This window comes from Carassius gibelio, chromosome B22 (assembly GCF_023724105.1).
Source record: "Carassius gibelio isolate Cgi1373 ecotype wild population from Czech Republic chromosome B22, carGib1.2-hapl.c, whole genome shotgun sequence".
Classification (NCBI taxonomy): Eukaryota; Metazoa; Chordata; class Actinopteri; order Cypriniformes; family Cyprinidae; genus Carassius; species Carassius gibelio.
The window spans coordinates 1,102,822-1,117,561 of NC_068417.1; the positions used below are offsets into that span (position 1 = coordinate 1,102,822).

A 14,740-nucleotide genomic window follows, 5' to 3' on the forward strand; every position below is an offset into this window, starting at 1 on the left:
TTTGATTTGGTTCATGAAAATCTTTTTATGAAAACTGTCAGCACAAATGACACAAATGTAATTGTGACTCACCAGAGACAGGAAGATTGAATCTGTATGTGGTCAATCTTCTCTCTCTGATGGTCACTTGATAAAGTCCAGAGTCTGTGTTTCTGGTGTTTGTGATGATCAGATCCAGTCTGATGATCCAGCTTCAGTCCATCTCTGAATCTCACATCAAGAACATCACATGTGGAGAATCTTCCAGTGTCTTTATCAATTTCAGCTATACGAGTCTCTGAGTGTCCACATGTCCAGAATACCTCATCATTTGTCTGTAGTTCAGTGTTAGTCTGTAGAGAGACTGAATCTCCCTCCATCACAGACACTGACTTCACTTTTTTTGAGTCCACAGATATGAAGAGACAAACTGGATCAGTAATGAGAGATGAGACAGATGAGCTGATGTGAGGCTGCTCTGTAGTAAAGTGAAGTCAAACTCTCCTGTCAGCTAAATAACCCTCGATTTATTCAGCATTGATGCACAAGATCATCAGCTCTTCTGAGCTTCCTGGAGATCAATGCTGTCATTTTCAACAGAAATAAGCTGAGCCAAATATAGATGTTAAAAATGTGTTAAAGCAGTGTTTGATCCTGAGATCCTGAGAGTCTTTGACTCTGGTTTCTCCTGTAACTGTCTTCAGTCGGTTTGTTCTTCATGTCTGATCAAATAGTTTCTCCTCTCAGACTGATTTCACAGATTCTCCAACTGCTTTATGGATCCAGAACAGATCACGTGTTGTAACTGTGTGCTCTCTCATATGTTCATATGGCATTTTGTGTGGAGTGGAAGTAAAAATGTTTAGTTCATATAAGCAGAAGAAAAAAAATAAGACTTCAAACTACTAAAAGATACACGGACCACATTCATCTAATAATATACATGCTGATGTCGAAGCTGTTTGTCAAGACAACAGATCAAACCACATTAGATATAAATATATCCCAACACAAAAGCTTCTTTGATCATGATAGATTTAGTGAATGACATGCATTTATCAGTGTTATACGACCTGATTCAGCGTGTGATGGACACACACACAAAGATGGACACACTCCAGACTTAATCATCAGTACGGGTCTAAACATTTCATCCATTGTTATTAAAGACATAGCACTATCTGATCACTTCTGTATTTTCTTTGATATATTGATCTCTGCTAGCACTGAATCTAGATCTGTCTCTGTCAGAAGGAGATGCATTAACGAGAACACAAGTGAACTATTTATGGAGGCGATATCTTTAACACCAAGCATTTCTGCAGACTCTGTTGATATTCTCCTTGATTCCTTCAACTCAAAAGTTAAGAACGTTATTGATGATATTGCTCCAATAATAGTCAGTAAGAAAACAAACAGACAGAAATCAGTTTGGAGAAGATCAACAGCAGTTCAGACGATGAAAAGACAATGCAGAAAAGAAGAAACTTGAAATTCACGATAGCATCTATAAAGACAGCCTTCATGCTTTTAATGTGAAACTAGCCACAGCTAGACAGAATTTCTTCTCAAACCTTATAAACAGTAACTTAAATAACACTCGTACTCGTTTTGCCACTGTTGAGAGACTGATAAAGATAAACAGCATTTTCACCCCCCCTTTAACTTTTGTTGTTGTTTTTACCACTAGCAATGGAGTCATTGTTACACCGCACACTTTATTAATGTCAGGACTGTCATTTTGGTCTGGTTTATTCCTGGTTATGTCAGTATTCCTGACACTGGTGTATATTGTTATTGTGTGAACGTGTGTGTGCTATCGTCTGTGTGTTGAAACTACACTGGGCTTCATTGATACATCAGTTTGTAGAGGCTTTTGTCAATCGAGTAGCAGTTATTGTGGACAGCTTTGAAATTCGCATTATTAGAGCATCAAATCTCAAAGCTAGAGCACAGACATTTCCCCTCTACAAACACCAGCACATCCTAAAGTATCTTATTGGCATTACACCACGAGGATCTCTCTCTTTCATGTGGGGAGGTCATGTCAGTGACAAACATGTGTCTGAGAATAATGGCCTTCTTAATAAACTATTACCTGGAGACTTGGTGTTGTCAGATGGTGGATGTGACAGAGACAGTGTTGGACTCGTGTGTGCAGAAGTGAAAATACCTGCATTCACCAGAGGACGCAGCTGGATGCAGAAGATGTGGAGGAAACACGGCAGATAGATCACCTCAGGGTTCATGTGAAGAGGGGGATATACACGTGTATGTATGTGCATTTATATACATATACAGAAATGGACGTTAAATAAACTACTGTTATTTTGGATGCTATTAATTGTTTTCACAGCCTTACATTAAATGTTGTCTATGCATGAACAGCATTATCATTGTTATGCATATTGCATACCACCTGTTACAACAATAAATGGCAAAATTGATCAATTCTGTATCTCATTATTTGTGCATCACATTGAGGTAAATGTGTACAGTTTACAGTAAGGTATATAAAACCAGTAAAGGGGCAGTGTAACACATAAAAGGTAATTAGATAAACAACTATCAAGACCACAGGTAAGACAATAAGTAAAATATTAAATAGAAAAACAATTATTTAATTTATACATAGTGCACTTGTAGTGTTAATACAACAGGAGTAACTTGTAACAACAGTGTAACCTTCAAGTATCAAGAACATAGATAATGCAATAAGTGAAGAAAAAAACGGTAAATGGAAAGACAATTATTAAAACTAATTAATTCAGGACCTTTGAGTGAACAACCATTATCTGCTCATTGACACAGAAAATATGAAGATCCTGCACTCATCCATATTTGTGAATTGCAGGTGCGCCTCGAGAGATTTCACATTTTTTAATTGCTCAGATGTGTAACATTACACACTGACGCTACAAACAAGGAAAGAAAATACATAGATGAAGATTACGAGCGTTAGCTCATTAAGATCATCAGACCACCCTTCACTGTAAAACCTGACAAGTGACTTAACTCAAACCGTTTGAGTCAACAGATATCATTAAAAACCTGACAAATTAGAAACTGCATCTCAGTATGACACAGCAGTTGCTCTGCATCTGACCACAAAGCACTCCAGTGGGTGGAGAAAACTAAAACACCTCCACCCTGGTCAGAAAGACACAGCAGCACCTTTACTTCTTACGGAGCCTTAAACTGCTCAATGGATCACTGACACCCAGTTAACTTCCATCGAGAACATTTATCAGAAGCGCTGTCTGGGCAGGGCAAGAAACATGATCAAGGATGCCTCTCATCTTCACTATGAACTCTTCATCCTCCTTCCATCCGGCAGGAGTTACAGGAGCCTACGCTCTCGCACTAGTAGACTCAGGAAGAGCTTCTTCCCCGAGACTGTGACACTTCTGAACTCCACAACACCAATCTAACCTGCACCTGCTCTTTTACTGCACTCCTCACAGTACTTCTGTACAGAGCACAGTAAACTACTTCTAGAAAAATATCATTGCACTACTGTTATTTTGCATAGAATACATTGTTTAACAATACGTTTGCACACTCAATCCAACTGTATTTATTACCACAGCTCTCACGTTGCTGCTGTTCATTATGTGTATATAATCCTACATTGCTCTGTTCATAATGTGTATATGATCCTACACAATATATATAATATATATATAATATAATCCCACAGTTACTTTGACAATGCAGTCTCTTCATTACCATAATAAAATGCATAAACACTGCGCAGTTTAAATATATAGTAAAATCTGTGCCATTAAGTGTTATCACTGTACCAATGTTGGTTTCAGTTTCGTTTTGTTTTAAATTAATTTGTTTTGGCTTGTCGTCTGTATTGCTATAGCTTCTTATATTCTTAATTCTTGTTCTTTTCTAAATACTGTTAATTAAAATTATCTGTTGCGGAGTGAGGGGAACTAAAATAGCCTAGCTATGTAAACTGTAATCCGGTACTGATTCCAAATTACATGACAAAAATTATAGTTAATAACATAATCCATTACATTACACATTTTAGATAATCTAATCAGACCACTTTAGATTACTTTTGACCTAACTTGATTTAAATAGGAAAATATTCTACCATATTGACATAAAAATACAAAGAGTAATGTATACATATATATATATAATTTCACAAAGCTTGTCAGAACAGTCTGTTTTTGCTTCACATTGGGTTATTATTAAATCAAATTATGTGTATGATTATTATTATATAACTAAATTATATGAAATTATATAAATTATATGTATATTAATTATATAACAAATTAAATAACTCTAATAACAGATTTAGGTTAAATAAAGATGTCAGTCTTTATTTTTTTCTTTTTAGGAAACAAATCAAAAAAAAAATAAACTAATTCTGTTTCTAATATTCTGTATGTTTTAACTATTCTTTTAAAAATAACACATTTAAAAAAAAAATAAATACGAGTTCACATATCGCACCTAAACACGCGTGGAAAAAGTAATTAGAACTAGATACTAAATTAGTTAAAGATGCCTATCCATATACAGCTACACAGCAAAAAGTCCAGTGTTAAATTAACTCTCACAGAGTTGATTTCAACACTTTTTCAGAGTTTATATAGCTCCACACTCTCCGGAGTTAAAATAACACTTTCAAAATAGTTAAATATTTAACACAATCCATGAGTTACCAATTTGTCTCCAAAAAAGTGTTAAAATAACATTAAAAGGGATACAGAAAAACAACACTATTCAGAGTTGCATGTTTTAGGTGGTTAAATCTGTACAGTCTCCAAAGATATACAAAATAGTGTTAAATAAACAACAGCACACAAAATATTTGCCAATGACTTGTTTATTTGTAATTCTCACCTCTTAAATATGAAATCAACTGTTGACTGTCTGGGTGCTCTTTTTGACAAATAAATTAGCATTCTGTCAACTTCATACTACTCTCAAATCTCCAACCCTGGGAGACTCATTTTACTTTCATCAATGTTATACACTGTTGTCTGCAGGAATGTGTAAAAAAGTTCAGAAGTGCACCATCATAGGACAAATTTAACTCAAAATGTGCCTTGAAAAGTTGATGGTGGAAGGAGATGTATCAGTTAAAGAAGGGATGCCATTTCCGAAATTCACATGAAGAAAAAACTAAACAAAAAAACAACACCACATGAATTAATTATTCTAAACCTTCTAATTAAATATTTTAAGTTGAAGAATAGAAAGCATTTTAAACATTCACCTGGTTAATGTAGTCTTTTTAAAGATTTTATGTAGTGCAAGTTATCAAAACAAAATATATTGTAACTGCAAATATAGCAGATGTGTAAAAACAAGCAAATCAAATACGACTTACTTGTCTCATGAAGGTCACTTCCTTCAGGACATTCTGCTGAGAGCAACAACCGACTCATCTCTGCTGTTGAAGTAAGTTGCTTGGTGTCTTTAATGACATTTGGCCTGAAGAGTGTGTCCCTCTTCTGAAGCAGCCTGGAGGATGTCTCGGTGTCAAACAGGAGAGTGAAGTCTTGACCAACCTTTAAGAAGATATTAAACTATAAACAATGTTCTCAAATTGAATTCTTGTGAAAACATGTTATTCCAAACTTACCAGGCCTTTTGTATCTATGAATCCTGGGAATGTGGAGAGGATATCAACACTAGAGCCTGGATCTTTAATAAGCTCTTGGCGATGCTGAAAGGTCTCTCTCATCTTTTGCAATATTAGGGAATTCTCTGTGGTTTGGCTGAGCAAAGAAATGGCCTCTCTGCAAGCACTCCCATCAAGTTGCCCTTCAAAATTAGTAGCGTTTTGGCATTTTGGGCCTCCTGGAGAAACATCATGAGGGCTGTCTAGTGGCAAAGATCCTCGTCTCATCTTCCTGTGGACTGTTTTCATATGCCAAGCAATGTATCCTATGTTGCTTGCAGCATCATAAAAGTGTTCCTTAAAAGAATCACATTTCTATGTCAGATATCGATATCATAACATTGCAATTATAACATGAAAGGGTCATGCAGACGATGACTTACGTAGCCTTTCTTGGAATATGGATCTTTGAGGGAACAGTATCACTATGCAAACAGCATACTGTTCTCCGATAGCTTAAGTAGGGAGTTGCCTAAGAGAAGATATCAAATTGGTCTTAAATTATACAATGGTCATGCAGCTAATTTTTTTATAAAAAGTTAATAATAATAAATTAAAATAAAAAATGACCTTGGTGATTCATTAATTAACACAGACTCAAAGGGGTTAAATCTTTTTTTATATATTTTGGATAATTTTCATTTCTGGGTGAACAGAACCTTTAGGACACAAAAGGACATAAAAAGCTTTGTTCTAACCCGTTTTGCAGACAGTGCAGGTGTGTCCTCTTTTCTTTGTCTCTTGTTAGGGACCTCATGAAAGATTACAGTCGATGCACTTGAACTGTTGCCTTTGTCAGACTTCTCAGATGTGGAAGACAAAGAGTCTGAAAATTCTAAATAAAGTATTAAAATATTACAAATATTGTGATGACCAGCACAAGAATCAGAAATAGCCAATGTATCATATTTATCCAGAGTTGCTTGATAACACAACATAAACATTCAATAAAGCTCACCATCATTTGAGAAAACAGTCAGCACCACATTGCCTTGTCCAATGAGGTCGCTGAATATTTCTGCATCGACTTCTGTCCCTGTTGCATCCTTGTATGTAACTTTTGCATTAGGTGGCAAGCAAAATTTCTCAATGACTGAAAAAAGAAGAAAAAATTATTTAAGTTGACGCCCTTTCTTGCTTCACAACAAATGTCTGAATCCGAAAACATGTTTTTTTTTATGATGCAAGCAAAATGTAAATATGAATAATTTTTATTTTATCAATACATCCCCTTCTACAGAAAATTATGTGATAAAGGCAAATACAGAAATGAGGCAACAACACAATACACAGAATTTATCAGATTTTAATCAAATTCTTAGTTATTTTAAAGGAGTAAGAAAAAAAAAAAACAACCTTTGATGTGAAATTGCATAAAGTTAAACCTCTCTTAAATGCAGTCCAGCTTCACATACTTCTGCTGTTCGTACTGTTCGTACAGTAACTTAGCTCGCTAACGAAGCTAATCACGTCGACGATGGCAATAAACGAGGCTTTGTAAAAGATCGCTCGTTTTATTAATTCGGTAAAGCATATTTATTAGAGACCAAGCTGTTAATTTGAAAATTTCGAGCGTAAACCGCTGCCACGATGTACGTTAACTTGAAATGTGGAAGCGAATGCACACACACAGCCTAATATACGTTTATGCACAGTGCTCCATAGCACGTTATGCTGTACATTCTCTACTGAATAAGCACCAATCATAAATGTAAAAGTATGATTAAATTTATCTTACCTTTCAAAGCCACACGAGGATAATGTTCATGGATTTCACCAGTGACGATTGGAAATGCGTGGGCGGAGTCTAATTACGTCTCTGTGGAGTTTGTTTAACACTGATGATCAACTCTGTGAAATAACTCCAACACCAAACACCATTTTACTCTGAATGTGTTAAAATTACTCTTTGGGTGTTGAAATAAACTCCAATTTTTGCTGTGCATGATTCGCGATCTCCAAACTGACTCAAATGATTCGCGAACCCGCTTTGAACTCCCGAGCTGACTCAAATGATTCACGAAACCGCTCCGAACTCCCGAACTGATTCAAATGATTCGCGAAGCCGCTTCGAACTCCCGAACTGACTCAAATGATTCGCGATCCCGCTACGAACTACCGAACTGACTCAAATGATTCGCGATCCCGCTACGAACTACCGAACTGACTCAAATGATTCGCGATCCCGCTACGAACACCCGAACTGATTCAAATGATTCGCGATCTCCAAACTGACTCAAATGATTCGCGATCCCGCTTTGAACTCCCGAACTGACTCAAATGATCCACGAACTCGCTCTGAACTCCCGAACTGACTCATGATTCACAATCATTTCAGAGCTGTAACAACAATACTGTGAAACCATGTTATGTTTGCTTAAGGTTATCATACCATCAAAATCTCATACCGGCCCATGACTTATAAATATATATATTCCATTTGTTGTTATTAACATGGAATGCATTAAAAATTACATCAAGGTTTCCCAAACTAGGGTTTGTGACTTTAATAAAAAGCTAATTAATTAAATCATAAAAAATGATACATTAAAATAAATAATTTTAAAGCCAATCAAAATAAAATCTTACTAAAAAAGTTTAACATTTCATTTGTTTACCTGCATGTCATGTGGACATAACCAACATCAGAGAATCATGAACATGCAAATGTGATAATTATTAAAATATATTTTTTTAAATCTCAGGGGTACTTCAAGTAAATATATTTGGTGAAAGAGGATCAGATGACAAAAGTTTGTAAATTTGTGTGTTTTAATGTGTTTGAAAGACAAACACCTTCCAAATACACAATAATACATGATTAGATAATCAACAGAGTGATGATTCAAATAAAATCAATGTGTTCATCAGTAGTTGATGCAATGTTGAAACACTTCTTAAACCTGAAATGATTTTTATAAATCAATCTTCAAATGCTGTCACTGACATTGCAATGCTGCAATCTGGAAATAATGGAATAACTATTAGGAATTTCACTGTTATCATATTTTTCTTTGTTTCCGCAGTTTTCATATTATAGACGGACTGAGTGCATAAGTCTTTGGTGTTATTTTATATAATAAAAAGTCTAATAAATCAGCACATTACATGAGATTAAATAAACCATGTGTATGAGTCCACATTCTGTTGCTTTGTGTTTACTGGTGAAAGAGCAATACCTGAAACACAAAAGTACATTTCTCAAAGAACAACAAACTTTATGATTATAATCTAGAGCACAAATAATTCTGATCGGTTTAGCCATTATACAACCTGACTAAAATGCTCATACATTTCGTTTTCTTAAACTTGACTAAACAAAAACCGGACAGGGTTGACTAAATATGATAATTAAAATGTACATTTGAGTAAAAATAAGACTGAATTAAAAAATGGCTGCCAAACTTAATACTGCTGTGCGGTTAATTAATAATAATCTTACTGCTAAAATGTCAAGTTTTCATTGACTAAAACTAGACTAAAATGGTGAGACTTTCAGTCGACTAAAACTAAACAGGATAAGGTTGACTAAATATGATAAAAACTAACAAGGACATTTAACTGGTTCTACATTATATTTATATACACTTCTTCTAATCTCACACACTATTTAGGATGATAGTATGAACATTGAGACACAGGGCATGTCTTTATAAATGAAGCACTGAATCATTGACTCAAATGATTCAAAATTCACAAACACGATTCCTTCAGTAACGAAACACTGCTGTGTGTTGCTCAGAGAAGCGTTTGGAAGCATTTTCATTAACCAAATGGAGCAAAAACAGTCAACTTTGACAATATATAAAATATTGAACTAACATGTATATGAACTACTCATTTCAATGCTTTAAAATGTTAAATTTGGTCGTGTCATGTTGCTTAACTGTTGCTTATTATTATTAATCTTCTCTTTCATTAATATACAGACACACAAATATATAAGAAAAAAAAGATGCCAAATATAAGCAATATAAGAATTTAAAAAGTGGAAGAATAAACACACTTAGAAATATCATTTTTTCAAATTTGCAAGGTACAAATAAACCACCACTGAATTGAGTTGAACTGAATGTGTTTTAGTTTTGTGTTTTATATGAAACATGGTTTATCACAGACTAATGAGCATACTCGCACCCTAAAGAGAGCAGCCCGAAAAATGGAGCGCAGCTGGAGGAAAACAAAACTAGAGGTATTTCGTATTGCTTGGCGGGAAAGTAGCATATCCTACAGAAAAGCATTAAAAACTGCTAGATCTGATTACTTTTCTTCTCTTTTAGAAGAAAACAAACATAACCCCAGGTATTTATTCAATACAGTGGCTAAATTAACGAAAAATATAGCCTCAACAAGTGTTGACATTTCCCAACACCACAGCAGTAATGACTTTATGAACTTCTTTACTTCTAAAATCGATACTATTAGAGATAAAATTGCAACCATTCAGCCGTCAGCTACAGTATCACATCAGACAGTGCACTATAGACCCCCTGAGGAACAGTTCCACTTATTCTCTACTATAGGAGAGGAAGAATTGTATAAACTTGTTAAATCATCTAAACTTACAACATGTATGTTAGACCCTATACCATCTAAGCTCTTAAAAGAGGTGCTTCCAGAAGTCATAGGTCCTCTTCTGACTATTATTAATTCCTCATTGTCATTAGGATATGTCCCCAAAACCTTCAAACTGGCTGTTATTAAGCCTCTCATAAAAAAGCCACAACTTGACCCCAGAGAACTAGTTAATTATAGACCAATCTCGAATCTCCCTTTTCTGTCCAAGATACTAGAAAAGGTGGTATCCTCACAATTATATTCCTTCTTAGAGAAAAATGGTATATGTGAGGATTTCCAGTCAGGATTTAGACCGTATCATAGTACTGAAACTGCTCTCCTTAGAGTTACAAATGATCTGCTCTTATCATCTGATCGTGGGTGTATCTCTCTATTAGTTTTATTGGATCTTAGTGCTGCGTTTGACACAATTGACCACAACATTATTTTGCATAGACTTGAACACTTTGTTGGCATCAGTGGAAGTGCATTAGCATGGTTTAAATCGTACTTATATGACCGCCATCAGTTCGTAGCAGTGAATGAAGATGTATCATATCGATCACAAGTGCAGTATGGAGTACCTCAAGGCTCAGTCCTAGGGCCGCTACTCTTCACGCTTTATATGTTACCCTTGGGAGATATCATCAGGAAACATGGTGTTAGCTTTCACTGTTATGCTGATGATACGCAGCTCTATATTTCCTCGCAGCCCGGTGAAACACACCAATTTGAAAAACTAATGGAATGCATAGTCGATATAAAAAATTGGATGACGAGTAATTTCTTACTGCTAAATTCAGAAAAAACAGAGGTGTTAATCATAGGGCCTAAAAACTCTACTTGTAATAACCTAGAACACTGTCTAAGACTTGATGGTTGCTCTGTCAATTCTTCGTCATCAGTTAGGAACCTAGGTGTGCTACTTGATCGCAATCTTTCCTTAGAAAGCCACGTTTCTAGCATTTGTAAAACTGCATTTTTCCATCTCAAAAATATATCTAAATTACGGCCTATGCTCTCAATGTCAAATGCAGAAATGTTAATCCATGCATTTATGACTTCAAGGTTAGACTATTGTAATGCTTTATTGGGTGGTTGTTCTGCACGCTTGGTAAACAAACTACAGCTAGTCCAAAATGCAGCAGCAAGAGTTCTTACTAGAACCAGGAAGTATGACCATATTAGCCCGGTCCTGTCCACACTGCACTGGCTCCCTATCAAACATCGTATAGATTTTAAAATATTGCTTATTACTTATAAAGCCCTGAATGGTTTAGCACCTCAGTATTTGAATGAGCTCCTTTTACATTATACTCCTCTACGTCCGCTACGTTCTCAAAACTCAGGCAATTTGATAATACCTAGAATATCAAAATCAACTGCGGGCGGCAGATCCTTTTCCTATTTGGCGCCTAAACTCTGGAATAACCTACCTAACATTGTTCGGGAGGCAGACACACTCTTGCAGTTTAAATCTAGTTTAAAGACCCATCTCTTTAACCTGGCATACACATAACATACTAATATGCTTTTAATATCCAAATCCGTTAAAGGATTTTTAGGCTGCATTAATTAGGTAAACTGGAACCGGAACACTTCACATAACACCGTACTTTCTACATCATTAGAAGAATGGCATCTACGCTAATATTTGTCTGTTTCTCTCTTGTTCCGAGGTCACCGTGGCCACCAGATCCAGTCTGTGTCCAGATCAGAGGGTCACTGCAGTCACCCGGATCCAGTACGTATCCAGACCAGATGGTGGATCAGCACCTAGAAAGGACCTCTACATCCCTGAAAGACAGCGGAGACCAGGACAACTAGAGCCCCAGATACAGATCCCCTGTAAAGACCTTGTCTCAGAGGAGCACCAGGACAAGACCACAGGAAACAGATGATTCTTCTGCACAATCTGACTTTGCTGCAGCCTGGAATTGAACTACTGGTTTCGTCTGGTCAGAGGAGAACTGGCCCCCCAACTGAGCCTGGTTTCTCCCAAGGTTTTTTTCTCCATTCTGTCACCGATGGAGTTTCGGTTCCTTGCCGCTGTCGCCTCTGGCTTGCTTAGTTGGGGTCACTTCATCTACAGCGATATCATTGACTTGATTGCAAATTAAAACAGACACTATTTCAACTGAACAGAGATGACATAACTGAATTCAATGATGAACTGCCTTTAACTATCATTTTGCATTATTGAGACACTGTTTTCCAAATGAATGTTGTTCAGTGCTTTGGCGCAATGTATTTTGTTTAAAGCACTATATAAATAAAGGTGATTGACTAATGAATAAATGCTGTTGTGATAGTTTCATCTTGTAATGTCACAATAACTGATAACCGTGTTGTTTTCTGAACAGATCTGAAGTCATCAGTGTAATGAATGAGGTGAAAACAGGATCTATTATCATGAAATAAAGAGGATTTTGATCAGCTGATAATATTGATGAGTCTCAGACTATAAACACTCATTAAACAAGACATTCAGGATCAGCAGCAGATCAGCTCACTTTATTCTGACTGTTTGCTGATAGAAACACATCTTTATCAAACATTGTGATTTGCCCTTATGAATCTGAACACATTTCTAATGTTATTTACCGCATTCATAACATCAGAGTATTCCCACATCTTACCATTTTCTATGTAAAGAGTTTGCTCAAAACAAAAGGTGTAAAGAGGATTTTACAACTTCGTGGAAATAGTGAACTACTCACCTTAGAAAACAGCTGACGTCATAGGCTCAGCTCTACTTCTTCTTCTTCGGTGTTTATTTGCGGGTTGCAGCCAAACTGTTGCATTACCGCCACCAACTGGAATAAAGTATGGGTCAGGATTTTGCTTGTAGAAAAGCTTCTTCTTTTTTTATTTGATTAGTGGCTGACAACTAAAGGTGCATTAATACCACTTACGAGACTAGACTGTGGAGCAGTGTATGATAAACGTGGACATTTAGAAATTAATCATATTCTTTTCATCAATCCTGTATTTTTTAGGTAAATCATGAGATGTTTGAACTCAAGTACTTCCTTCTTAAAGCTTCTGATCATTAATGTTTACAATGTCTGTCTTTATCATTTGAATCATTTCCCTTCTTTTTTCCTCATATTTCCTCCACTCCAATAACACACGTAACACTGACTCCGTCTCCTCACAGTTTTCACACAAACCTGTTGATGTTCGTCTGTTTTGAACAGTGTCTGATTCAGTCCAGTGTGTCCTATTCTAAGACAGAACAAAACCTCATTTCACAGACTTTCTCCTGAATATTATAAATGATTATAAAAATACATTTTATACACCATCATTTTCGTTTCTATAACGTGTGAATCAGTGACGGCTGGTGCTAAAAAACACTTTTGTGGGTGCACAAACAAAGGCGGCCTTTGTGTTTACATCAATGACGCGTGGTGCCGCGATACTCTTGTGATCTGCAAACACTGCTCAACCCTGGTGGAGTTTATGATTGTTAAGTGCCGGCCGTTCTATCTGCCGAGGGTATATAGTGCTATACTGCTCATTTCGGTGTACATTCCCCCGTTCAACATCATCAGCAACAGGAACGACGCACTAAATGAACTGTACCAGCACATCAGTGAGCAGCAGACAGCACACCCCGATGCTTTTCTCATCATAGCTGGGGATTTCAACCATGCTGACCTAGAGAGTGTGTTTCCAAAAATAAAACAACACATTAACTTTCCATCACGAGGTAATAACATTTTGGACTTTGTTTACACCACACAGAGAGGAGCTTACAAAGCCCTCCCCCTCCCCCATCTCGGAGCCTCAGACCACATCACTGTTATGCTAATGCCTGCATACAGACCACTCATTAAAGTCGCCAAACCAGTTCAAAAACAGATTAAAGTGTGGCCAGAAGGATCATCAGAGGTTCTTCAGGACTGCTTCAACACAACTGACTGGGACATGTTTAAGGAGGCTGCCACATGCAATAACACCACTGACCTCCAGGAGTACTCAGAGACTGTCACTGCCTACATCAATAAGTGTATTGATGATGTAATGGTCACAAAAACCATCACTGTCCGGGCCAACCAGAAGCTGTGGATGACAGGGGAGGTCTACAGACTCCTGAAGACACAGAACACTGCCTTCAGAGCTGGAGATGAGGTGGGCCTGAGATCAGCTAGGGCCAACCTGTCCCGTGGCATCAGAGAGGCTAAGAGACAGCACTCCAGGAGGATAGCCCATCAATTCAGTGACAGCAGAGACAATAGGAACTTGTGGCAGGGGATACAGATCATTACGGACTACAAGCCCCCACCAAGGACCTGGTGGGGAAAACTCCTTTTGTGGAAGCGTTCTCCACACAACAACAAGCAGAAACATGACAACTAAACTCTAAACATTCACAGCGTTTTATTATAATAGGGTTTACAGTGTATGGTAACAGACACTTAAAAATATATATTTTATTGAACTAAAAAATATTAAGTTACTTTGACTTAAACATTTCAATGTTTTTAAAGTGTGTGTATGACAGTCCCAGTCATATTTGTTTGTCCTGCTCGCTATCTGAAA

The 14,740-nt window shown here is 36.6% G+C and overlaps 1 protein-coding gene and 2 long non-coding RNA genes across 4 annotated transcripts in view; 1 reads left to right on the forward strand and 2 right to left on the reverse strand.

Moving 5' to 3' along the window:
* LOC127987626 (uncharacterized) overlaps window positions 1-14,740 on the forward strand; it is a 459,131-nt gene that overhangs the window by 323,448 nt on the left and 120,943 nt on the right. The window lies entirely within an intron of this gene.
* LOC127987560 (uncharacterized) overlaps window positions 1-14,740 on the reverse strand; it is a 1,055,570-nt gene that overhangs the window by 163,220 nt on the left and 877,610 nt on the right. The gene's annotated exons all lie outside the window — the stretch shown is intronic.
* LOC127987628 (uncharacterized) lies at window positions 5,236-7,392 on the reverse strand. The gene is made up of 5 exons (XR_008161280.1): window positions 6,594-7,392; window positions 6,334-6,470; window positions 6,019-6,107; window positions 5,597-5,932; window positions 5,236-5,522 (listed from the first exon to the last, which is right to left on the reverse strand). It is a non-coding gene; the product is annotated as an uncharacterized LOC127987628 (long non-coding RNA).